Source organism: Pelmatolapia mariae, linkage group LG16_19, assembly GCF_036321145.2.
Source record: "Pelmatolapia mariae isolate MD_Pm_ZW linkage group LG16_19, Pm_UMD_F_2, whole genome shotgun sequence".
Taxonomy (NCBI): domain Eukaryota; kingdom Metazoa; phylum Chordata; class Actinopteri; order Cichliformes; family Cichlidae; genus Pelmatolapia; species Pelmatolapia mariae.
Genome location: NC_086241.1, coordinates 5,505,794 through 5,532,999, shown reverse-complemented (window position 1 = coordinate 5,532,999; position 27,206 = coordinate 5,505,794).

Below are 27,206 nucleotides of genomic sequence, written 5' to 3'. Positions count from 1 at the left end.
CAGCAGAGCTAAAGACAGATCTTCATATCCATCATCGTTACAGCTCATCAGCACAGCCGTCAGAGAAGATCACCATTGAAATGATTAATGAAAAAAGGCCCATAAGCAGAGAAGTGCCACGTGTTTCTTTCAATGCTCTTTAAGCAGAGATAATAAGAAAAGGATAGTCTGGTTTGGGAATTAAACTGTGAAAATGAGACCCTTAATTGGCAATATCCTCAACATCAGCTACTGTGAGTTTTCCTTTTATGGCTTCTATCTGGGATGTTGGTTCTATTTCTGACTTGCAGTGTTGCACTACTTCAGAGACAATTTCAAAGTATTTTTTGAGTCCTCCACAGTTTTTCTCTTAGTTCTGCAAGTAATAGTAATGGTGCACAGGTGAATCTGTGCCATTTAAAGATGTTAAAATACAGATCAACCAACTTCAAAATCAGTTGCTCTGTGATCTGCTGCAGCAATAATGGGATTCGATATCCATTCAGCAGCAAGGCAAGTTTTTTTTTTTTCCCCAGAGGCAGAGCGTTTGCCCTGTACATCCGATCTCAGAAGAAGATGAGAATATTGATGTCACATAAAGCACCCATTAGGGAACTGTGCTTTGGCAGTCTTTACCCGCTTTGTGTGATGTTATTGGCTAAAAATTTCACCATGATTGCATGCTTTGTTATGCCTTGCTCACATCAGCTGCTCCCTCCCCTCTTTCCCCCGTTAGGTATTTAAGATCCAGACAGAGGAGCGATAGAAAAAATGAGCTGTGTTCTGATGAGCCATTTTCAAATAAATATACTCTAAGTGTAAATGGAAATAGATTATTAGCTGTTTTTCACCAGTTATTTTTCATCTCATTTTGCTGTCCGGAGCAGGCTGCAGGTTGGGCTAAACAAGGAAGGATCAATAATCCTGATAGTATTATTTTCTTTGTAGAAAATGAGACAAAGCTACAGCTACATACCAAGCCTCGTGGCAAACTCCTAATAGCTTCACAAGGTGGAGAAATGGCCACTCGTGAATCACTGAAAAATGGAGGGTTAGGGGCACAGCGACAGCAGCAGAAATACAATGCCAAGCAGATGTGATGGAAGGATAAACAACACCATAAACCTCTATCCAGCCCACAGACATCTAAAATTTGTGTCACAATCAGTCTTACTCCATAAGCTTGCATCTTAGTGATGCAACTCTGTCACATGGTGGAGTCATCGCCATTATCAGCTGCTTTCAGTTCTGTTTTTCTTTTAACGTTTAACTGAATTTTTTAAGTAGAGCATTAAGAGCAAGAATAAGATGAGGAAGTGACCACAAATTTAATGCTACTGTGTTTTCTAAATCTCCTACAAAATGTGACATTGCTATAATCAAAGTTTTATAGTTTATGTTTAGGCTGAAGAATGACTTGATTATAAGTTGATGCTTTGGAATAAAACAAGTTGAGCATTATGTTCATGCCGATGTACCACTAAAGATGACCTTTGTAGCTCTCACTATCCTCCCTTCTTTGAAACTAACTTACTTTTCCTTACTTTAGTCGGCTTTGTAAAGCGGATTATGAAATCTTTTTCAATTGGAGCATACTCCTTTTATCCCCATGTTTCCAACAAAAGATCATCTGCTTGCTACTTTTCTTTTATTATTGATGGACAGCATTCATTGATTTGTAGATTTTTGTTTTCTCAAAACAGGCTGAACACCATCCTCAGCCATCCTAAGCCTTAGGTATATTTTACATTCTCTCAAGTTCTAAAGTTCAAGTGTAAAGTTTTTTTTTAACAGTTGCTCCAAGTCACCAAATTTCATTGACAGTTGATGAATTGCTTTGGAAAATGTGAACATTTCAAAGGAGGACGGCATGAATTATGAACCTTCAATTAGCTTTAGGCGTCTTACTGACAAAAACATAACTTATGCTATTGAGTTTAATAACAAAAAAGTTCCTTCCTATTTGCTATTTACAAAAGATTTTTTTTTTTAAAGTAAATAATGGAACATTTTCTGTGAATTCACAGATAATTTCTGTCACAGGACAAAGTCTTTCATTTCTTTACAGCGTGAGCCCAGTGAGCCTTGCTGACAGCTTTCTTTCATTTACTACAGCAGCAGCATTTTTCTGCTGAAAAACTGAGAAATACTGTTGAAACTGCACTTTTCTTTTTCTTAAAATATCTCAGACATTAACTGTGAAGTTTACTTTTTTTACACTGAAACCAACAATTTGGAGATCTTGTTTTTTGGGGGGGGGGTTTTCAGCCAATAACTTTATCGGTCCGTTCCACTTAAAAGATGAAGTTAAGCTGTGTGTGGCCTGTTGTATAAAATGATTTTAGGATTTCCTTACCTGGATGATTGAGCATGCATCAAGTTGGACCTTTTGAAATACACTATATGTCATTTCGGGGCATTCACTGAAAACATTTATGAAGAATCTTGTGCTGTAGTTTTCAAGTGGCCATGAATCGTAATAAAGGATGAAGTAACTATTTGGTTTCCACCAGTTATTTTCCATCTCAGATCATCTTCACTAAGGTGTGATAAGAGGAAGCTCTGAAGTAAAACAGGCTGTTTTCTACGGAGCCACTCTGATGACATGGTCCAAAAAATAAATAATTGTGGCCACAAAATACTACTTTGTGGGCACGAAACACTTGACCGATAACCGTGATCCTTCCCAGGCCCTTGCAGTTGGTTGACAATAACATCTATCCCGGCGTCCAGGTCGTCTGTAAAGCAACTGGGCTCTCAATATCCTGTTTAAATGTCTCTCCGTAATAATGGTTCCTTGCATTGCCAGGCTTTTCAAAATGCATTTGTAGCTCATGCCCAGCCTCAATCATACTGTCTCTGTCCATGGTGTATAGGTTTAGCCTACTCTTATGCTTATGTCTCCAGAAATTGTATCAATATGATGTGCGCACGTTATCTATTTCATTGCCACAAATGCGTAATTCGTTGTCACGTTATACCCAATTCGTGCCCATAAATTTGCATTTCGTGCGCATGTTATACCTATTTCGTGCCCTCGAAATAGTATTTCGTGGCCACAAATAAGTATTTCGTGGGCACGTTATACTAGTATTTTGTGGCCACAATTTATTTATTTTTTGGACCATGTCATCAGAGGGGCTCCGTAGTTTTCCATTGCGTTACATTTACAATAAATAAACTGCATTACAATAAAGCTTTGAGGTCTGTCTTTGTAACTCAGTGTCATTTCAGTTTGAGGAGGAACTGTTGTGAGTACGGCGAATTGCGTAATATGCATTATACTGTGCACAACACATACAGTAAATGCTCTAAAGTGTTCCTACAATAAATTTAAAAGTTTTTGAATATCAAATTTTCCACAGCAAATCCAAGCTGAGGCAATTTTATGCTCTCCTAGGATCCTTTTGGAAGGTGCTGGTAATAAACTGTTTTCAATTATTTAGGTAAATGATTTTTTTCTTGGGTTTCTACTTTGACACATGACCACAGATGCTATTATCCAATTCACCTGAGCTGTCAGAGTGGTACAGAATCATATATTTCTTAGTTCAGATCTGGGCAAAGGTCCCCCACATCATTCAGTATACAAGAAGCTGAAAAACAGCCAGTTCACCCTACTGATGTGTCTCACATAAATTGTAATTACGTTCCCCTCTTTATGTTTTAAGAAACAATAGAAATTTACAGCCATCTCAAAAACTCTGAAAAAAGTGAAAAAAAAGAAAACTAGAGAAATGCCATTTGGAGCCGAGCTAAAAAGCTTTGACGATGAAAGGCTTGTAGCCTCAAGCTACTCAGACCCAAAGGGCAGATACAAGTAAATCAAATTCCTATTACTGGGTTGAAGAGTCCATGTGCTGCAGATGTTATTACCCTCATTATTGTACTCCTTGGTGGAACACAAAAGAGAAAATGCTGGAGCCTTGTGGGCCTTATTTTTAGTCTGACGTGTAGACCTGGAACAATATAGATGAGCTGGGTAAACCTGCTTGAATGGAGCAGGAAAAAACGGCTGTTCTGCAACCAAAATAGACAAAAGCGAATGACTCAGAAACCTTCAATTTCAAATCATAAGCAGATGTCCCACCTCCACTGTTCTAATTATACCTCACCTTTTTAGTGCATGTTTTAATGGATATCAAAGAGGCATACAGGTGCTACCTTCTCATTCTTTTCCTCTTTGTATGCGTGCCATTTTTCTGCCAGTCTAAACGATGGACATGTCCCCGATCATACTTTATAGTGTTCTTCACTAAACACAGGCTTAGTTACTCCTTAGATGACAGATTACATGAACACAAATGAGTCCTCATCCTTGCACATTCCATAAAAGCTATCAGTTGAATTATAAGCCATCTCTAGAGGGTATTTAGAATACCCGTCCCTTTAATTTTAATTGACTGCCTTTAAAGAAATTGCCAATTTGTTTGCTTGTTATCAGAGGCCTGCAGGCCTGAGAATTCCCTCTGCAATGAAAAAACATCCTCCATCAGTCAAGCTGATAATCCTGGGAATAAAAGCATGCATTAGTAAATAAGTATACGTAAATCTACGATCATCCCAGACATGCTTGACATTTAGAGCAGAGATTACATCGCTGTATGGAAAACATAAAATCCCCCATGTGTGCTACAATGCCAAATGGAAACAAAAGCAGACGCCGATTAATCATGATGATATAAAATATTAACGTCTAGCTTTTAGGACCTTACACTGCATATTGTATTAGATATAAAACATTTTGTGACCTCTATATTATTACATAAAGCTTTACATAAACACTGAGCATACATATAAAATGGATAATTTACCATTTAATGTTCACAAAGCTTTCACTGAAAACGTTGCATATCTAAACATTCCTGGAGCTGGTTTCTCCCCTTTTGTATCGCATTATGATAATAGGATGTTTTTCCAATTGCATGCTGTCGATTTCAGCCGTTTGGCTACTGTGCCTGCTGAATCAGGTGTTCTGGCGAGCGGTGCACCTCTGCTAAAAGCAGGCAAGTTGCCTTGAGCAGAGGTGGATTAGAGCAGCGGATTATAGGAGCTCACTGTCAGTTTGCTTCAGTGCATGCACCAGGTTGAGTTCTTGATCCCAAAAGGAACAGCTAGGAGTCCCTGCAGTTCTGTGTTCCCACGTGACGCCATTCAGCCAGACCAGAACTAAAGCATAGAGCTGTGACCAGATCCTTTTTGGAGAGGAGAAAACTTTTTATGAGCCATTCTCCAGGGGACACAATATCAGCTAATTGCTGCAGTCTGTAAAAAGAAAGAAAACAGAGGTGAGGAAATTTGTTGTTAATTGACAAACTTGGGGCACGCTAATTGAAGTGCTAATTGAATATCCTTCTCAGTGCCTGTGGTAATATTGATGTAGATACTACAAATTAAGGCCTACCAGCCACAAATTGTATGTGCATGTTAAATGCTATCCTTTTGGCTTGTGGACTCACTCATCAGCTTGAGCTTTTTTGGCCATCTTGGGTTTTCTTCTAAGCTGATTGTGACAAGCAAGGACCTGCCTGAGAAACTGAGGATGCTGCATTCATCCTGAAGTGACTCAATCCTGCTCATCATTTTAAAAATGAACGTCGTGATATAGTAAACAAAACTTGCTTTACTGCCAAGATTGCGGCATTAAATCAAGCGACTATCTTCTTCTTTTATAGTCTGTGATGGATTTGTAAAAAGAGGAGTCACCCCTGCTGACCATAAGCAAGAATGCAGAGTTAAGACACTTGGCTTCAGTTTTCACATCTCAAGGCTATGTTCATTTGCTTAAATCAGGGGTGGGGGAACTCCAGGCCTCGAGGGCCAGTGTCCTGCAGGTTTTAGATGTGTCCTTGATCCAACACAGCTGATTTAAATGGCTAAATTACCTCCTCAACATGTCTTGAAGTTCTCCAGAGACCTGGTAATGAACTAATCATTTGATTCAGGTGTCTTGACCCAGGGTGATATCTAAAACCTGCAGGACACCGGCCCTTAAGGCCTGGAGTTCCCCACTGCTGGCTTAAATAGTCTCTATCCTACTAACACAGGGGTGTCGAACTCCAGGCCTCGAGGGCCGGTGTCCTGCAGGTTTTAGATCTGACCCTGGTTCAACACACCTGAATCAAATGATGAGTTCATTACCAGGTCTCTGGAGAACTTCAAGACATGTTGAGGTCATTTAGCCGTTTAAATCAGCTGTGTTGGATCAAGGACACATCTAAACCCTGCAGGACACCGGCCCTCGAGGCCTGGAGTTCGACACCCCTGTACTAACAAAATGAATGCTCAGTTTTTAACACTGTTATGCCATCTGCTGCATTTGAAACTACCATATTAAAAGATGTCTTCCACTAATCTGTCTGCTTCATTTAACAGCGCAAACTCACTTTTAAAGAAAGATTACTGGCAGGCAAGGAACCTGAAGCAATACCAGGGACATCAGAAGATCTGACTCAGATCCTTAGTTGGTGGGGCTATGCACTGTAAAATCTAATTAGTTCCCAGAACTCAAAAAAATTATGGAAACTCGTGTCCTCAAAAAAACTGAGTAAAGCTTAGCTAAAAATGACTAAGTTAGGACAACGTATTTATTTTGAGTACTCTGTACAAGCTCATTTGTTCCCAGAACTCAAAAACATTGGATCAAGTTTACGTAAGATGACCAAGTTAGGGCAACTTACTCATTTTGAGAACACTGTACAGCCTTGTTAGTTCCCAGAACTCAAAAAAATTATGGAAACTCGTTGCCTCAAAAAAACTAAGTTAAGCTTACTTAGGATGACTGTTAGGACAACTTATACATTGCAAGTCTTCAGTATTAAGAATAACTTGATATTTCTGACTTTCTGACAATACTAATTGTTTACCTACTGACAAACATTTCAAGTTCAACTAAATGAAAAAACAATTTGTGGTACCATGAATATGATTAAAAATAATTAACAACAATTTTTGTAATGATGTTAAAATCAGCCCAACTTTTATTTTCAAACACAACAAAGTATAACAGCCAACATACTGGACACTGTTCTGCTGAACAACAAACAATTATGTTGCCATCACTGTTATAATCTTACAATGAAACAAAGTCTCAGATGTAATTATTCTGAAAATAAGTTTAGGCCTACCACAAGTTTGTTTTGTACTTACATTACTTATATTATCAAAATAAAATATTTGTTGTTCTGTCACAAGTGCAGTCTCTAATTTAAACAACACATTTGTTTTTCATTCCAACACAGGAGCTGGAATGTTGTATTATTTTAAGGATGCTTGTTTCCAGTCCAGGCATTACTGCCTGAATGACTGTCATGGATCGAGGTGATCCAAATGTAAGTGCAGAAGAAAGTCTTTAACTTCCCTTCAGTACAGTGGCAGTGGATGTGGGTTGGAGATGCAATGAGCTTGAACCTGCAGGCGACCATCTTCACTGACCACACCATCTGTGACGGAGGACTCATCTCTCCTGTTGTCCTGCAAGCAAACAATCATATTTTTTGGAACATGAACTTAATTGCTTTCTTAAAACATTTTTTTCTGCATTCGGTATAGAACAGACTCCAATTTAGACAATCTCAGGCTCCCTCCCCACCGGAGAGGTGACATTCAATGTCCCAAATTGTCAGTCTGGATAGCCGTGACCACCACGCAACACACAATAATGTCATGAAAGCATCATTTTAAAAAGGGCTATGCAAACATGGGCAATAACTTTCATTCTAATGATGTGCAAAATGATTTGGGCACAAAACAAATTTTGCTGTTAGAAAACTTGCAGACTTCACTATATACAGTGTAGACCCTCTAAACTAAGTTTGGGGGATGTGATCGTTCAAGAAATGCAGACCAAACTGTTGTTGTTTGTTTACTTACACAGCATGTCTTGTAGAATTAACTGGAGTCACAGCAACAGCATAGTGCAGTCATATCTCAAGTCTAATAACAGAAGACAGGAAAAGATCAGTAAAGAAACAACTTCCCCAAACCAAAGCACAAACAAAACAATAAGTAAAACAGGCTGATCTAAAGTATGATTAAAGTTCAGCCTGATTAATATAAATGTCACTGACAGTTGCTAATATATTGGAAAACCAAAAACACTTACCACTGAGTTGATGTCTTTCTGTCCAACAGCAGGAGTGCTGGTCCCGAGCCTCAAAGACAGTAAGAAGCAAGCAGAGGGAGAAAAAAACAGAACATTTTTCAGAAACTGATTTGATCCTTAATGGCTATGCAATCATTGTAACATAGAGTTTGCTTATGTTGTTAAATAAAGGCTAGATTTGACATTAATAGATGCCACAGATGTTCAAAAGCTGCCACAAAGCATGAAAAAATGGACGTCTCCGAAAACGTCGGAGCATTTTTGCAAATATGTGATGTCTTGATAAATCGAGCAGATATTTGAAATTTACACAGCTACATTCTCGCCTGAAAATATCTTAAAAGTTTATTTTGTGACCCAGAAAAAGTAATAAGTTTTTTAGCCGCGCTCCTCCGCCATTGCCGCGCTTACAAGTACGCACAGGCTCCGACAACACTGGCCGACAAATGCGATCCTCCTTTTCCCCAGACTACCCTTTCTGGGTCACAAAATAACCTTTTAAGATATTTTCAGGGGAGAATGTAGCTGTATAATGCTCAAATATCTACTTAATTTATCAAAATATCACATATTTGCAAAAGTGCTTCCACGTTTTCGGAGAGCTCTGTTATCCACCCCCCACACCTACCCCACCCTTAACGGCTGCACCTCCCAAAGAATTTTGTCTGGGCTCTTATCTCACTTATTTATTTCAAACAATCAACAGAAAATTTCACCGACATAGTTTTATGTAAGGTTTTTAAGGCTGTGGTGTTAATTTTTAAGTAACATGAGCCCAGCGGCAGCAGCAACGCTAGGCTAACACTAACTAGCTAGCAAGATTTTAAACCTGGTGCTAAACTAAGAGAAGCCACAAAATCAGTTTGAATAAGAGTAAACATTTACTCACCAACTCAGTGTATCAGGTAAAGATCCACAGCAATGACAACAATAATATCTTGAACTGACGCTTCTCCAGGTTTGCTCAACATGTTCCATAACAAATGCACCATGAACATGCGGACTGATCCGCGAGGGAGGAGGACGGTAGTCACGTGGCATTTTCAAAACACATCTTTCATCCTTCCGCCCAGAGAAGCAAAACTTCCAGCTTACTTAGTTTTTCTAAGTTAGGACAACTCAACTTAATCGAGTTTATCAGCGTTTTTGCATAAAAAGTACTGGTAACTTATTTAAATTGAGTTCTAATAACAAATTGATAAAAATTGAGTTCAGCCTATTTAATATTTTTAATTAAACACAATATTACATTTTACAGTGTGAAGGTGCTATGAAGATATAATACCTGAGACTGACCAATAAAATGAAAGATTAAGATTAGCTATTTTCTTCAGGGTCATGGTAAGGCTGGGACCCGGGGCACACCTTGAACAGGTCTCCAGTCTGTTGCAAACCAGGAAGGCAGAAAACCTAGACAGAACCTGAGCAGGCACAGGGACAACATGACATCCTGAAAACTAGCTCAACAGAGCAACAAAGCTAACCACCTCCAGACATTAACTATATGCTGCAGAGTAATCAGAATGGAAAGAACAGGAAAAAACAAAACTTTAGAACATGTTGAGTGTACAAGGTGATTTTCTCTAGTACCACTCCTGCAGTCACATCAGATGAATAGACCTAATTTAGATACTTTTGTTATTTGAAGCAGTTTGTTACTAAATGTAACCAGATAGGCTGACCAACAAAGAGTGTCTTATTCAAGTAAAACTTTTTTAGGCTTAATTTGGTCAAATTTAGCAACACAATAAACAAATGTAAAACAAGAAGCACCCCGAGAGCGCAAACCTCCGCTAAGGCAGCTCGTGTGTCAGCATTTACTTTTAAGGGGATTGTATTTTGTTTATATTCATTTTGTTTTCTTTGTTCTTTCTAAACAAGAAATTTGTAGTGCAGATGTTTACTTTGATTACACAAACATAATGATTAGTTATTAACTGAGCATGAAAAACTTAAACTTATTATGTAGTATTGTACTACAATATATTTTTACCTACCCAGGCAGCTCATTCTCTTTCTCTTGGCAATTAAAAATAAGAAACACATTTTTGGGTCAACTTGAAAGAATGGCAGATGTGAAATGTAAAAGTAAGGTCAGAGGTCAAATGTTGCATGATATTTAGAAGCAAACTAGGATATGATATTTAGAATCCCCATATATCATTCCCTAAATGTTGTTAATACAAACAATAGTTTTGTATAGCGCTAAGATCACTGACCTTCAGGTCAATCTATTGATCTTGAAGGAGAGGTCAGAGGTCAAATCTGACATATTTTAAATCTTTATAATAAAAATATTTATTATTATTATTATTAATAATAATAATAATAGTAAAACTAAAGCTAAAACTATTGAAAATTCCAAAAGATGCAATGTTAACCTACTAACACGAGAGTGATATTCACTGAAAGAAAATGAATAATAAAGGAAAGAAATTCTTAATGTTTAAGATTTCTTAAGGAATGTCTTGTATGTAAAGTTTTAGTTAAAAAGTTAAAAATTGGAGCACAAACTTCATCTGAAATACAGAAGTGTAAAATCTTAAAAAATATATGTATGCCGGGGTTTGTGTAGACAGGAATATATTCATCTGCACCGTTCTTGATTTGCTTGTCAACCGTGGCTGATTGCCCACTCATGACAACCTGTCCCTTGTGATATTCAGCAGTGAACTGTTTGATTTCCTTTGATTCTCAGTATGACAGTGAAAGTCAGGTTGCGTGCCAGTGTTTTTTTAATAACAGCGGCAGTTGGAGGCATTAAAGTCAAATCTTCCTCAGACCCTTTGGATGCTTTGAGTTAACTTAAAACAAAACAAGGTCAAGGCTGCAGTCGGGAGATCCTTAATTAATCTGAAAATGTATTGTGCAAATCTTGCAGAATTCAGCTTCTCTTTTCATTAACATAGCTCTCCAAGGACTTGCTATATATTTAAATGCCCTGAAGGAACTGTGGATATATTTCCAGTTTTACCCATGCTTGAGTTAACGGAAAAGATGTATAGGATAAAGACATTATAATAATTTAGCGCTACCACTCCAGCATAACCCTACACTTTGCTATACTGTGCTACTTCCAGTACTATACTTCCAAAGCCATAATAATTATCTACGTTTGGATCACCATAAAGGGCATAATGGTTCATTGGCTTATAGCAGCCTATGAGCTACCCGGGTACAGTTCAGTATTTCAGTATCAACTTAATGCTCTCTTCCAAAGTACATAGCTATTTTACTACTAGAGTGACTCAGACCATTTGGGTAAACTGAATTATCTTGATCGTAGTGTATAAAAGTGGTTTCTGCATGGCTCGATTCCACTAACAAGGTCACATGAGGGACTAAGGACTGACTTTGAAGGTGATTTATACACATACAAGGTGCAGTCATGTCCCCATTGCTCAAAAACAATCATTTCAGTAGCTGCGGCAGCTTGCTATTGTCCATGTGTCGAATACGTGTGTGCTTTGAAACAGTTACTGAATCCATGTAGGTGCATTATTCAGAATTGTTGTTGCTGTTTCATTATCCAGCTCTGTGAACCAACAGCATGTAGAGAAAGAGAAGATCAAAGGCCACAGTTAGATTACGTTTCATCTGGATAATGGGGAGTAGCTGCCACAGAACCTTTTTCATGTCCATTTGTATATGTGGGTGTTTGTTTACACGGATTTCTACATGGTATATTTTTGCCCTGGATACACTTAAATAAAATATAAGTGCAGGAACTAAACAGACGTAGGTAGCGTTGGTATCAATGATTTAAAAGGGAGCATTTAGCATAGTCTAAACGGTGCATTGAGGTGAGTGTATGTATGCCTGGGAATTTTATGGCAAGCATACGCTGTTATAGTGATGCAGAAGTAAAACTAACCATCACTGTATCCATAGCTTTACTTTTTAGGTACACAAGTTATATATCTTTAGAAATCGTAACAAAAATTCTTTCAAAGGTAACACCAGCAAATTAACACAAATGCTCTGACTGACAGCGAGGGTAATACTGAGAGTAAAAATATGGGAAGCAAACCAGGTGATCCGGCAAATAGAGAAAAGAAATCAAATGTTCTGTGGATAGTATTGTGAAACTATCTATCTATCTGTTAAGGCTTGAGGTGGACAGCATCATCTGTCTGGAGAAGTTGGATAATGCTATCAATTTGCCAAGCAAGCTAAAAGGCACCAAACATCCTTTGTGAAAGAAACTTGGCCGGCTTCAAAAGAGTGCTGGACCTGAACCAGAGGGAGCACGACCATTAGTTGGACAGTGTCAGAGTCTGGTAAGGTGAGGGAGGAGACGAAGTAGATGACAAAGGATTTATATTGTAGATATGTGATAACCAGTGGGCCTTGAATGTTTGTCTTGGCTTAAAGTTTGAAAGTCACTTGTCTGATTTATAACACAAAATAAAAGGTTACATGTGTATGTCCATGCCTGTTACTGTGTGGGGCTTTTTATTAGCATGATTAAACATTGGTATACATTTATACGAAATATACAAACTAATAATCCTTGTTACAATACAGGGATGTGTGTAGTGAAAACACAGATTCATTATGACCTTATTCTACCATTCATTTAGTTAATCAAACGGAAGCAAAAACAATTCTACTGGAAGGGTTCCTTTGAATAGCAAAAGAATTATGGGCATCGCCACAGCAAAGTGAGCACAGTTTATGAACCCTTGTACCACCGCAGCCTTTTTTCTGCTGTACTATTGTGAATAATTGTTATGGCTTTCATGGCAAAGTTACATCATCCACCTCTGATCTAGTGTGTAGTCTGTGTTTAAAGTTTATTTTTAAGGTAACATAAAATCTGTGTGTGTTGATGGGAATACCTGTAATATATTCCTTGCTTTAAACTGCATATTTTGTTCTGTTCTCAGTCAAGATGACACCACACTGCTTCAATAATATTGAGGTCTGTGCTGTGGGGAGGTCAGTCCATGACTTATAGTGTTTCGTTATGTGTTTTTCTTTCCAGGCATGCTTTTACTGCACTGGCACTGTGTTAGGGATTATTGCTACGCTGAAAAATCAAGCTGTTGCCAATCAAACACTTTCTAGATGGGACTGCAAATGCTGTTTTCATAATTCCAAAATACCCAACACCACTGGTTTAAATGTAGCTCAAAACCATGACAGTACCTCTCTCCTGACTTCCTCTGTACATAAAAATGTCAAATTTGGATAAATCACTCCACAAAATCTGTCTTATTTTATTTGTCGTGACAGCCACCCTTCCACAAGACCTTTTATGATGAAGCTTTGGCAAACAGGTGTGTCAATCGAAGGGTCGAATGCTTTTATTTTCTTAAAATTACGGTAGTCCCTGTTATTTAGTAACTATTTGGCCTGTGTTCCAAGCTATCCAAGGTGATCTGAAAATGTGATTTCAGCAGACTGCACCAGTTGGCTAGTCAGTGGTGTAACTTGATGAGTCATGAGAGCATATCTTTCATGAAAATCAACACTGCTGTTTTTGAAGCCTGGCAACAGATATTGTCTTTGTTTACACTGTCTTTAATAAAAAAAAATTCTGATTATCCCTTAATAATAAATGACAAGTATGCATTTAAACCTTAAAGCAATTTATTAGAGGGGTGGATAAGCTATGTAATTCTATGTGTGTGTGTGTGCGTACTTGTGTGTTCACTGAGCCTAGTTTGTGTTTTAGCTAGTTATACGTGTATAACCATAAGGCAATATGAATATGATGCTCTTTGCGAGCCTAAAATCAGACTCTCTCACTGAGGGATGACCGAACGCGTTTACCACACAAGAAGGCGCCCACAACCACAGAACATGGATTTGGAAATCCCATTAAAAATGGGTCAGCTGATAAGAGCGATGAGTATACAGCGCTCCAAGTGACTCCCAATTTCACACCTCAGCATTTTTCTCCATTTAGCACAAGGGCTAGGGATGCAGCTAGAAAGTGAAGACAAGTGCATATGCACAAAATAATAAAAACCTGTTTGGTTTGAAAAACAAAATGCATGTCCTCAAAGTGCACAGATGACTGCAAAACTATCTGGGCAGTATAAAATATTAAAAAGATTCAACCTCCTGCCTCCTGGCTTTTTGTTTCAGGTCTGTGAACTCTGCATTGGGAAAGGATTGCAGATGGTTTGTTCCTACATCATCATTTTTCCCAGCATAATGTCCCAACTGCTCTGTCATAACTAAGAAACTCACCAATAGCCATAAATTGCTCCTTGCTGTGCTGCAGGTCATGCAGCCTCCTGTTTTTGCCTCTGTACTCTGGACAGACAGTGTGCTAAATGATCCATATTTTAAATGATGGTGATTTCTTTCAAAAAGAGTAGATTCCTCACTCGTCGGTGGGACTTACTCTCTCTACTTGAGGCACAAAGTGTTTCTCAGGGTGTTGCTCTCAAGTGGTGGAAGACTGAAGACGAGTATTGACATCCTGTCTATTGAGTGTCATGACTTCCCAAGACTTACTGTTTGTGGTTATAGCAATTTACATCTTACTGTGCCTTATTTTCATTTTTATGCAGTTTCTCATAGAAAACAACTGTTTTCTTTAGCATGCATGTTTCTTCTGTTTGTAGAGAACAATCTCACCTCACAGCACATGCTTTACTGATACCGCACCTGGTAGTTAGCACAGACAGTATAGAAGATGAACATCGTCACTCTGACTTCACCCAGTGGGTTTCACAATCTTGATTTTCAGTGTTGGTGAGCCAGAAGTCACTCTTGACAGGCCAGATTTATAAATACATATAGATGATTCACAAAAATTTTGCAGTTTGTTTTTTTAAACAGAGGCACAGTCAGTTCAGTTCACTTAGTTTGGTCCAATTAGCAGTAGAGTGTGTTGCAAACATTAGCAATTGAGTTTGTGTACTTGCTTTAAATATGTTTTACTCCATACTTTGCGCCAATTCTTTCACTTCTTTCACGTCTTTCTAAAATATGCTTAACACTACTCTTTTTTTATGCGTCTAAACTCAGTTTGTGCTCTTGCAAATCATCAGCAAATCTGGGCTTATGAATTAAAAAGTTAGAGTACTTTTGGATTTCTTTTTATAAGCTAATGCAAGCTAGCTTGGTTAGCAAGCTACTTTCAAAAACTGAAACTACATTCAGACACACAAATCACACAGATACCAAAACAGTGAAGTTGTAGATTTTAACAAGAGGGTCTTTGGGGATTGATTTCTATTTGGAGACAACCTCAAGTTGCACCTAGAGGAACAGCATTTTTTTCTGTGTTGGCTTCATTTTTCAGATCTGGAAGTTTCCCTTTGGCACTTATGCTACATTCCATTTGAACAGAGAAATCAGTACTCCTGCGTTTCAAATCTGATTTTTAAACTGGAATGCCCCCTCAAGTCAAATTTCCAGCTCAGAAAGTCAGAGAAGCCCCACAAGCCCTAACTTCATAATCCAAGATGGCAGCATTGCATATAAACAACAGTAAAACTGTCAAACTTGCCATCGGTGCTACCGCTGTTATGGATTAGATATGGAAGGAATTCAATGTCTAAAAATAGTTGGATTCTGATGATACTATATTTCTTCCATAATTAGAGACCCATACACTGAGCACTGATGGGGCACTATGCAGTGCAAAAAATATACATTAAATTAACAGAAAAAGCTGCTTAAACTCTTATTTTTCATAACTTGTCCACTATTCAAAAACTATGCTCATATCTATTTTTATGTGAATACAATGAAATGCTGTAAATGCTGGAGCAGCAATAGGAGACATCCTTACCTAAAGCAACACCAGCTGGTATGTGATGTGGATTAATATCACCCATCTACCTTGAATCATTAATATCAATGAGTTGATGTGTCTCAAGAGAGCCCAGAGGATACTAAAGGATATACCTACCTCAGCCTGTTCACCCTGTTGCCATTATTGCAAATAATACAAAAGTAACCACTGCTGTACCACCAGACGTCAGAGCAGTTTGTGTCCTCGGGCTGCTAGACTTCATGAATAATAGGTTTATTTTTAATTATTTATTCAGTTTGTTTATCAATTTAAATTTGTGTTTGTTTTTTGTGAGTTGCATAAAAGGCCTACATCTGCAATTTTGTTATACAACCCTGTGTTGCATAATGAGAATTAAAATGAATCATGAATCTCGAACGACGCTGTTGTCTCCCAACAGCAGTTAAACAGCGAGGCAAACAGACTTCATGCTTTAATGGCACAATGACAAAATTCAGCTGAGCAGTTTCTTATTTTGCATATCTCTCCTGAAAAACAGAGGAAATTAAACAAGGCAAGAGAACAAGGAAGTTGAAGATCTCTTCCTCTTGTCAGTTATAACTCTTTTTGCCTCTCAACTCTTTTTGCCTCTCAACTGCAGAGGAAATGATGAATTGTTCTCTAAGTAAAATTAATTTGTGCCGAACCACAACAGGAGGGGGTAGCCGTGGGGAGGGGAAAGCACGCTGTATTGATAAGGACGCCGTGGTGAGAGTGGTTACTAAAGGGTGAATTATGGCTCATCCTTGAGAAGTAAAATTGCTTTGCAGCACATTATTTGGAGACCCTCACTAGGATGCACAGCTGGCAGTGCCACAGTGCTCACTGCTGCAGGCCAGTAGGAAGTCATTACTTTGCTTAGCCATTGATTTTCCTCCCGCTTAAAAAGATGCGCCACAGAAAATATGAACAGCTTTCAAGATAGATTGCCAGAATTTGGAGGAAACTTGAAGGACATTTTATCATAATATTTTGTGCCTAGAAATAAAGTCGTTACTTTCCTGTTTTCAAACACTGCTGGTGCTTTCAGTCTACTTTAAGCCGAGAGAACGTGCTGGTTCTCCTTGCTAACAGTTTTAATAAATACCGTGACATTTCTTTAAATAACTGAGTTCTCAAATCATATGCAACTTGGAATATATCCAGCAACCAAAAGTCTGAGATTCCTAAAAAATATTCCGCTTTAATCAATCAAAACCAAGACTTTGCAGAATTCAGAGGAGCTGTATCAGGACTCCAGTAGGAGCTATTATTTAACTAGGTGGGAGGCAATGCGGTCCACATTTGCACGCATTAACACTATCTTGAGCATGATTTTACAGCAGGGCGCTGGCAGATTGGCTCATTAAGAGTAATCACACCATATAAGACTTCATCAAAAAGATATTTGCACTCACACCATTAAGATTCCCGAAGGGTGGAAGAGTGCACGGAAACACAAAGCAGATTTCCATCGAAGCCTGTTTACAGTCGAATCTTCTCACCTGCAGAAGTGCAAATAGAAAGTGAAATATGCGTAATAAAATCACTTCATATTTCCCACCTGCCACCCAGTCTATGAAGTGTGATGAAGCAGCCAAAATGTTCATTTGATGCATATTAATTCAGGTCAACGAGCGTGGCGTATGTACGCTGCTGTGTGGTTGTGTGTGTGGTAATTAATTACTCGGGGAGATTCATGAAGCGAAGGAGCGTCCACTCTGGAAAAATAGGTTGTTTTCTTTGCCAAATGATGTTGAAATATAAATGCTTTGAAAAATGAGCAAAGAGTAACTGCTTTGTTGGCTACACAACACACCGGTCAGCTGCAGCTCCATTATAGTGACAACGTCCTGACAGCTCATCAAGCCCTTGGAAAGCCACCTCAAGCTGTTCATTGTGTGCACAAATGGCCTGCGGCTGTATCGCGCTGGCCAGCAGAAACTCATCTTTGGGGAAATGAAATGACAATACAGTGGATGAAGAATGCATCAACAGATATTTTTTGACTTATTTATACTTTGAGGCTTTTTCGACCTATGGTTGTTTTTGTTCCAAATGCCAGCCAAAAAAATAAAAAGCTACCAATCACAACTGTCATTCATGATTTCAGATTCTCTGTGAATCTTTCCTGTTTGGCCCTTTGCTTACCACCTCAAATACCCCAAGTCTGGATGCATTTAAGGGTTGTTTTTTTTTTTTTTTTTATCAGAAGGCAAAGGCTGAGGTTAGTAGGAAGCCCCAAGGGGAATGGTTGATACCTGCCCAGTGTCGTAAGCTGCTAAGTGGAGCCTCTGTGGCAGCTGCAGAGGTATATCACCATGGCTATCTAATTTCCCAGCGTCACTTAAGGGACCAACAAGGGCAATTTTCTGCTCTATCAACACTTCTTTCATTTTTCGATGTGGTGAGACGGCATCCTTTAGACTTGGTGTCACACAGCATGTCAGCTCAGAGAAAGAGCCCAGAGAGGAAGACATAAAAGTGCAAATCAGAAAAAACAACAAAGCCGCTCATGTCCAAAAGACTATTCAAGAATGTGGAGCAAGGTTTTAATGAGTCTTGGCAATCAACCAGCAGCTCATGTCCCCAGTGGAACGACCCACTAAGAAAACAAAAGAGTCATGATTTGTCTGTTTCCGTCTCTCCAAAGCCAACTGAAGGCCTGATTTTGAGGCCACTGTGGTTGGGGGGTGAATGAAGCATTCAGTGTTTCAGCATGAGACAACAATCAGCCTCACTTCAAGACTCAGGAAAAAAAAGCACAGTTCTTATTATTAGTGTGAAAGGCTGTAAAAGGTACACAGTACATGGATTCTCATCTTTTGCTTTGCAAGGCATGATTAATGCGATTCATATTCCATAATCCTTTTTTATCACATTGCTTGATTGAATCTAAGCTTCAGTGCCATCAAAGAAGACATCCAAATTTATCTTACAGAGAATATTTAATAAACCATAATGTTAAGGATGATGTAGATAATGTATCTAACCACGAATGTAGTGCATGCTACAAAACATGAAATCTCTTTTTTCCTACCTGCCATACATATTTGCATAACAAAGCCATAATTGTGTTTTTTTTAATGAATATGCTATTTACATTTACATATTTATATTTGAAGCTCGTGCAGATTAATGCATTTAATAGATGAAATATGGGGCTGAGCACCACAGATGGGCTCAGAGATTTTCATTTATATTGGAGCACGTTGTTGCACAGTAACACAGTGTGTAAAATGCAGTTGCTACAGCATAAAACTAACTTTTATCAATCTCCTTCTTAGCAGGGTCAGTGAAACTGAATTCTCTGCCCCCCTTTCAACCTCTATAAAATAGCATCATTATGAGATATTTTGCTCGTTGACCCTAACAACTGTGGGAGCAGTTGCTGAGCTAAGAAAAGAAGCAGAACACTTGCTGACCCACTCTTTTCCTCTGAAAACATAATTACAGTCCTCAGGGTAGCTGATAACCAAATTATTTTGGGAAGTGAGATGAATAGAAAATTGCTATATCATTGCTTATGCTAAGGAGAACCAATTTTGTGCCATTACACAGCATTTCCTGTCGTTTACATGGCTAAAGGCCAGAGGCAGCCTTTGGTTCCACAAGGCACTGGCCTCATGGTTCTTGGGATATTCCAGCTGGAGACAAAGTAAACATGAGTGTTTGTTAGCTATCTAACATTAATTCAGTAGTTTGATAGTCACTGTAATTAGTGTTGGGTATTAGTGACAAGACCACATTATTTTTCTTAGGTTAAAAAAATATAATCTAAAGTGAACTGAAGCTTATTTCCAGCGTCACTTTAAATGAGCTCCAAAACCTGGGCGGGTCTGCAGAATGAATGACATGTGTGATTGGTCCACTGTAGGAGAAATGCTCTCCAATACAGTGGGGTAATATTGAACAATATAAATACATTTAACAGTGATATGCATCACTGAGTTGTTGCTCGCATCAGCCACAGTGCAAATTTACATGACAAAATATTAGACTGGCCTGCCTCCTTGCACATCTCCATCCCCCCTGTTTTTATTCAAATAAAATAGCTTTGCTCTTCATGACCACTTCCTGCAACTATTTCACATTAAAAGCGTTAATAAGAAATGCTAGAGGCTGTTAAATCTGAAATGAACACACCACAGTGCAGTGCATTAGAGTGGGAGTAGAGCAAAAGTAGTAAAATGTTGCAGCTTATGCTAATTGATTTGATTGAATCTTTATTTTGAACATGTTGAAAAAGTACAACAAAATAGAATTAAAAGAGACAAATGAACAAAGCAAAACAAAAGGAAAACGAGCAACCACAACTCCAAATAACTTTCATGTTCAAAAAGGAGCAGGAAGAAGCATAAGCTTATTTAATCCCACCCCTTTTCCACTATCTAGTATCAATAGACTACAGAAATACCTCCTTGCAATTACATTATGTCATGTGTATTTTTTCTTTTTTTCTTTTTTTCTTTTTTTTTTAATTTTTTTTATATATACATATATGTTTCTATCTATCCATACATACGTATATACACATACGCACATATACACATTTTCACTAACACCTGAAGGATACACAACCTACAGATATATATATATACCCATACCAATATACCCGTGCACCCGCACATACATGAAAATATTAGACAAGAACACCCTGTCAAATCTCTACCTCTTCCCTGTACCCTGTAAAAACCATATCCTTAAACCGCTTTTTAAACTGCGCCATGCTCGGACATTGCTTCATATCTTTACTTAGTCTGTTCCACAGCTTCACTCCACACACAGAGATGCAAAAACTTTTTGATGTTGTACGGATACGAGGATGTTTTAAATTTAATTCCCCCCTCAAATTGTATCCCCGTTTCCTTTTAGAAAACATTTTTAGAATATTGTCAGGAAGCAGGTTGTTTATTGCTTTATATATAATTTGTGCAGTGAGAAAATGAACCAGATCTGTGAATTTTAGAATTTTTGATTTTAAGAATAGTGGATTTGTATGATCTCTGTAACCAGTTTTATGGATTATCCTTATGGCCCTTTTTTGTAATATAAAGATTGATGATAGCGAACATTTGTAAGTATTGCCCCAAACCTCTGCACAGTAATTCAAATACGGTGCAATCAGGGAACAATAGAGAATGTGGAGTGATTTGTGGTCCAGAATGTGTTTTACTTTACTCAAGATTGAGATACTTCTTGAAATTTTGTTATGTATATGATTTATATGAGACTTCCAGTTTAATTTATCATCTACAATCACACCAAGAAACTTATGTTCAAGTACTCTTTCAATTTCCACACCATCTATATGAATCTGCACTTGTGCATTTCTAAGGGAATTCCCAAATAAGATTATTTTAGTTTTACTTAGATTTAGCGATAGTTTGTTCCTGTTAAGCCATTTTTTAATTTTGCACATTTCTGAAATAATTGTATCCTGCAGCTCCTTTAGATTCCCCCCAGAACAAAAAATATTTGTGTCATCTGCAAATAATACTCATTTTAATATATCAGATACCTTACAAATATCATTTATATAAATAATAAATAATTTTGGACCCAGTACAGAGCCTTGTGGAACACCACAAGCAATGTCCAAGCATGATGAGGAATGGACACCCAGCTTCACAAATTGTTTCCTGTCACTTAAATAATTTTTCACCCAGTGCAGTACAACCCCCCTGATCCCGTACCGTTCCAGTTTATTAACTAATATGTCATGATTGATTGTGTCGAATGCTTTCTTGAGATCCAGAAATACTCCAGCTGCATACTGTTTCTGATCTATAGCATTCGTAATCTCCTCAATTGATTCGATTAATGCCAGAGATGTTGATCTTTTTGATCTGAATCCATATTGACTGTCAGAGAGTAATTTATGTTTATCTAAGAATTTGTCTAATCGTTTATTAAACAGGTTTTCTAGTATTTTGGAGAATTGTGGTAGTAAAGAAACAGGCCTGTAATTTGTGAAGTGGTGTCTATCCCCAGTTTTATACAGCGGCACAACTTTAGCTATTTTCATTTTGTTTGGAACTTTTCCCGTCTGAAATGATAAGTTGCAAATATATGTTAGAGGTCCTACAATTCCTTCAATGACCTTCTTGACGATTTTCATGTCAATATCATTACAATCAGTAGATGTTTTATATTTACACATGTGTACAATGTCAATTATTTCTTTTTCCTCCACTGATGTGAGGAACATTGAGTTAGGGTTCCTATCAATCAGGCTTTCACTACAGTCCACTGATGGCAGTGACTCAGGAATTTGTTCTGCCAGTTTTGGTCCAATATTTACAAAATAATGATTAAAGCTGTTGACCACATCAGCAGTGTTTTCCATAATATTGCCATTGTCGATAAAGTATTGAGGATAACTTTGTTGTCCAGAATTATTTTTAATGATACCATTTAAAACATCCCATATTCCCTTCATATTATGTTTATTATTGTTCAATATTTTACTATAATACTCCTTTCTACATACACGTATAATATTGGTCAACTTATTTTTGTATTTTTTGTATTTATTTTCAGCATCTTTTGTTCTTTGTTTTAGGAAATTCCTATAGAGTGTATTTTTCTTTTTACATGCATTCTGTAAACCCTTAGTGATCCATGGTCTATCTGAATATTTGTGCTTTCTGTTGTATTTTATTGTTGGACAGTTTTTATCGTACAACTCCATGAATATTCTTAAAAATATGCCATATGCAATATCAATATCAGTTTCTTTGTACACATTGTCCCAGTCCTGATTTAATAGATCGTTCTTAAGTGCATTCATAGTTTCTTCTGTCCTTACACGTCTGTATCTCAGTTGTTCTTCATGCTGATTTTTCTTATAATTAGTGTCATAAACTGCAAAAACTGGCAGGTGATCACTGATGTCATTAATTAATATTCCGCTCACAATGTTGTTTTCCATATTGTTAGTGAAAATATTGTCAAGTAAGGTGGCACAATGTGGTGTAATTCTGCTAGGCCTGGTTATTTTAGGATGTAAACTCAAACTGTACATAGTGTTTAGGAATTCGTCGGTCATTTTATGCTTTTTCGGATTCAACAGGTCAATATTAAAATCACCACAGATAAACATAACTTTTTGATTTGTTTTAGAGAATATTTCCACTATGAAATCATTAAATACTTGAATACTAGAGCCAGGTGTTCTATATATACAGCTAATTATTACATTTTTCTCTTTTTCCTTATAAATTTCAATTGTTATACATTCTAATAAATTATCAATTACAGTTGTCATACTTTCTACCACCTTGTAATTTAGGTTTTTATCCACATACACAGCTACTCCCCCTCCACTCTTGTTCTTTCTATTTACAAAATTCACATCATATCCCTCCAGTCCAAAGTCCAGTCCTTTCTCAGCATTGATCCATGTTTCAGAAATGGCAATGATTCCAAATGGATTTGTCAACTCATTTAGATATTCCTTTATATTGTTGAAGTTGGCATACAGACTTCTGCTATTAAAATGGATTATTGATAATTTATTTTCCGTGCTGATGGTGTGTTTAAACTGTTCATCAGTGAAGTAGCAGCAGTTATTGCTGATGTTGTAGAAGAAATTATTTTCCGGGTCTATATCCTTTTGTAAGTCTAGAGCATTATGGTCTGTGTATCGAAATGTTCTCAGTTCCATATTATCATAAAGAGAATTCCAATGAGTTATATTGATATTGTTGCCGGATGCAGATGAAGTTCTTTTGGACTGTGCCATGTGTTGTGTTGTGTGTCACGTCACGTGTGCATTCATACCTCCAGAGTAAGTTGAACCTCAGTATTTGTCCAGCTCCTCCATATTTCTGATGACCAACACTTTGGCTTGTTCCGGTGTTCCATTGAGTTTAATGAATACTTTGCAGTTGGTGGTCCATGTATTTTGAATTTTTCCCTGTTTCTTCAAGTAACGTGCTTTCCTGGCAATGTCCGCATTTCTTTTTATCAGATGTTCATTCATGAAGACATCGGATCCTTTCAGTTTCCTTCCTTGTTTTAACAGTGCTGTTTTGTGTTTTCTGTTTGCAAATCTCACAATGATGGCTGGTTTGTCACTGTCATTTTTTCGGGGTAGAGGGTGGCAAGCCTCAATGTTGTTATAATCCACTTCCACACCTTTGGACCGTAGAAAGGTAACCACTTGATGCTCCGTGGAGTTGACATCTTCCTAATTAACCAGAAAGAATAAGAATAGGCCAGAAGAGGTGACTAAAGGTTAATCTTTGTAAGATCAAATTCAGTGTTGAAGTAAATGAAGAAGAAAAAAAGAGTTTGGCTCAGCTTTTACAGGTTTGGCTGTTCTAAAAAAATAAAAGCATCATCCATTGCAGTCTTAACTCTGGCAGTGCAACCAAAATAAAGAAATAAAAATGTACTGTGTAGCTTCAGCCACCAGCAAATCTTAAGGGATAATGTTTTCTTACATCTAACTCAGTGCATGAGTTCAGAATGTGAGTCAAGCAAGCAAGTTTTTCTTAATGGTTCTTGTGCATTAAAAAAAACTGCATTTCAATAAGATGATGCTATACATTTAATTTTCTCACATCATGAAGAGCTATTCTTATACTGAGAAAAATCTCACCCAGCCCAGTGATTAATACTTTAAGCTTTAGACTCTACTCCTATGCACCTGATAAGCCCTCATATAAATAAGTATGTCTATACAAAACAAAACCTCCTTGACAAATGCACACAGTGTTAAAGCATCTCATTAGATTTCCATGCCAAGTCTCTTCCTGCATCTCTGTCTTGCCTTGGGCAGCAGGTATCTCGGTGTGCTGTACTAAACACAAAGATGTCTGCTGTGACATCTTCTATTGTTCTTCCCTGTGACAAGAGTGAATTGAGCAGGCATTGAAATTGTTCTAGGGAAACAATTGGGTGCACTCATGGTACTAAACAGATTCTTCTGAGGGAATGAAGTCTGCTTTGTTCTTACCCAAAAGCCTGAGACTGCAAACACAGCAAAGTGATGTCTGCTTGATAAATAAATGACAAATGCTACAGATGGCTTAAATAGATTCAAGGTAAGTTTCATCTTTTATTGATTACTGAACTATGTTGAACTGCATTCCTGTGTGTTTTAAAAGCTGTTCAGACTTAAGTTTGCATCTAAAAACTTGCAGTTCAAAGGCACTGCCAAGAACCTGGCCTGAGTGTGTGGGCTGGGCGGACATATAGGGATTTAATAATTGAACTAAGAGACTCTGCTGGCTGCAAGCAGTTGGTGATGGTCTGTGTAGTGAGTCCACTCTCCTCCAGTACCCACACACACAAACAGCACAGCTGTGTTACCATGTCTTCCGTCCGAGGAGATTACAATAACATACATTCATTCCCTGGAAATACAAAAATAACTGTACTCGCGACTAAGCCATCATACTAAAATTGATCGATTTACATTATGGAGATTTGCATTTTGCTCTCCACAGTGTGACTCAGTAAAGAGATTTAAGTGCACACAAAATGAACAAACACACACACATACACACAAACACCAAAACTGAGCAATGTCCGTGGACTATCGCAGGTTTGTGTGCTGGTTCAGAGTGAGAGTCGTTGGGGGAAAGGCTGCATTTCTAGCTTTACAAGATAAAAAGAATTGGAAGAGACAAAATGCCTTAATTTGAAATGTTTTGTTTGAAATGTGCATAAATAAACACACAAATCTAATTTGGATTTTTGCATTTTTAACTTTGGCACCTCCCAGTGGCAGTGTCAAAAAACCCACACTGGACACTGAAACACTGCTGCCACTTTTAGTTAAAACAAGTTAATATTCTACACATAATAGTTTTCAGTAAATATTAATCAAGCCAAGAAACAACTTTATGAAATTGAAACAAGGCTTTGTGCAACAAGCAGCAACAGACTATACGTGACAAAACACAGCCATTAAATAATTATATTATGTCACCAAGTTGTATGTTAGTGTAGAGTTTCATAATTGACATCTTGTGATATTTTATGACACCATTGTGAAAACGGGTTAGGAAAAGATGTTTGATGGTGTTTTTTCACACCAGTTGTAGCTTCTGTTATGACCATCTCAATGAAATGCAGCAGTGCACAGACTCCAGAATGGCCTGTGCAGTGTTCAGTCACAGCCTCATTTGTTACGTTTTTTTCTGCGTATAGTCAGTGAAAGATGAAAGAAGCCTGTCACTAAGATATTTATTGATGAGTCTTTGTCCAGCCAAACATGTAGGAGGAGCCCTGAAGACTGAACAGCTGGAGCTGCATGCACTGTGATACACATGAAACCAACTGAACAGCATACATTCATGGGTGGGCAACTCCAGGCCTCGAGGGCCAGTGTCCTGCAGGTTTTAGATGTGTCCTTGATCCAAAACAGCTGATTCAAATGGCTAAATTACCTCCTTAACATGTCTTGTAGTTCTCCAGAGGCCTGGTAATGAACTAATCATTTGATTCAGGTGTGTTGACCCAGGGTGATATCTAAAACCTGCAGGAAACCGGCCCTTGAGGCCTGGAGTTGCCCACCCCTGGCATACATTTTAAAACAGCAATTTAACCTGTGCAATAGGTTAAATATATTAAATATTTCTTTAAAGTCCAAAATCTCCACATGTTGCATTTCTATGTTAAGTTTGGGAGAACATAGTGGACGAAAAAGAATCTTATAAATACGGAAAAAATACTCCTTAAATCGAGAACTGAAGGTTACCGGGGGGTCACATTCCTCTGCTTTTTTACAGGCTGCCTGCATCCTCCCACTTAGCTGTTTGCCCTGCTTTCAGTCTTCAGTCTTTGTGTCAGCCTAGGTAAATATCCTCCCAGGTCCAGCTCTATATCTAACACGTAAATATGGGAGTGGAATCAATGTTCTCATCTACGACTCGGAGACAAAGTAAATAAGCGCATCCCCCCAAATGCTTCTAAAGTACACATGAGGACACCTTTGAAACAGCTTGTCAGCAATAGAAGGCCACAAGTGTTTTCTTTGTAATCAAAACCTGACTGCTTTTGACCGGTTGTTGCTTCATCTGTGTCAGTGTCTTTGCAGAGTCGGGTAAACACCGTCTGTGTTTGAACTAATTATTCACACTGCTCCTCTGCTGAGTGTTGGGGTGATTGGTTACAATCACACGTCGAATCCCTCATTCCAAAACACTGCTTTGAGGGAGGCTCAGCATGCCCGATGGTTCTCAACACCGCCCTCCTTATCACTGGAATCCATCAGCTGTAAATCACATCAGCACTGCTGATTGGACCACTGTGTTGTAGAGTGATGCAAATTTGACCTTTTTATGTGTACTGCAATAGAGCAAATAGGCCTTTCATGTCCTTTATCTTGACCTTAATCTGTTATTGCATTTGTCATTTTTGAAGGTCAAA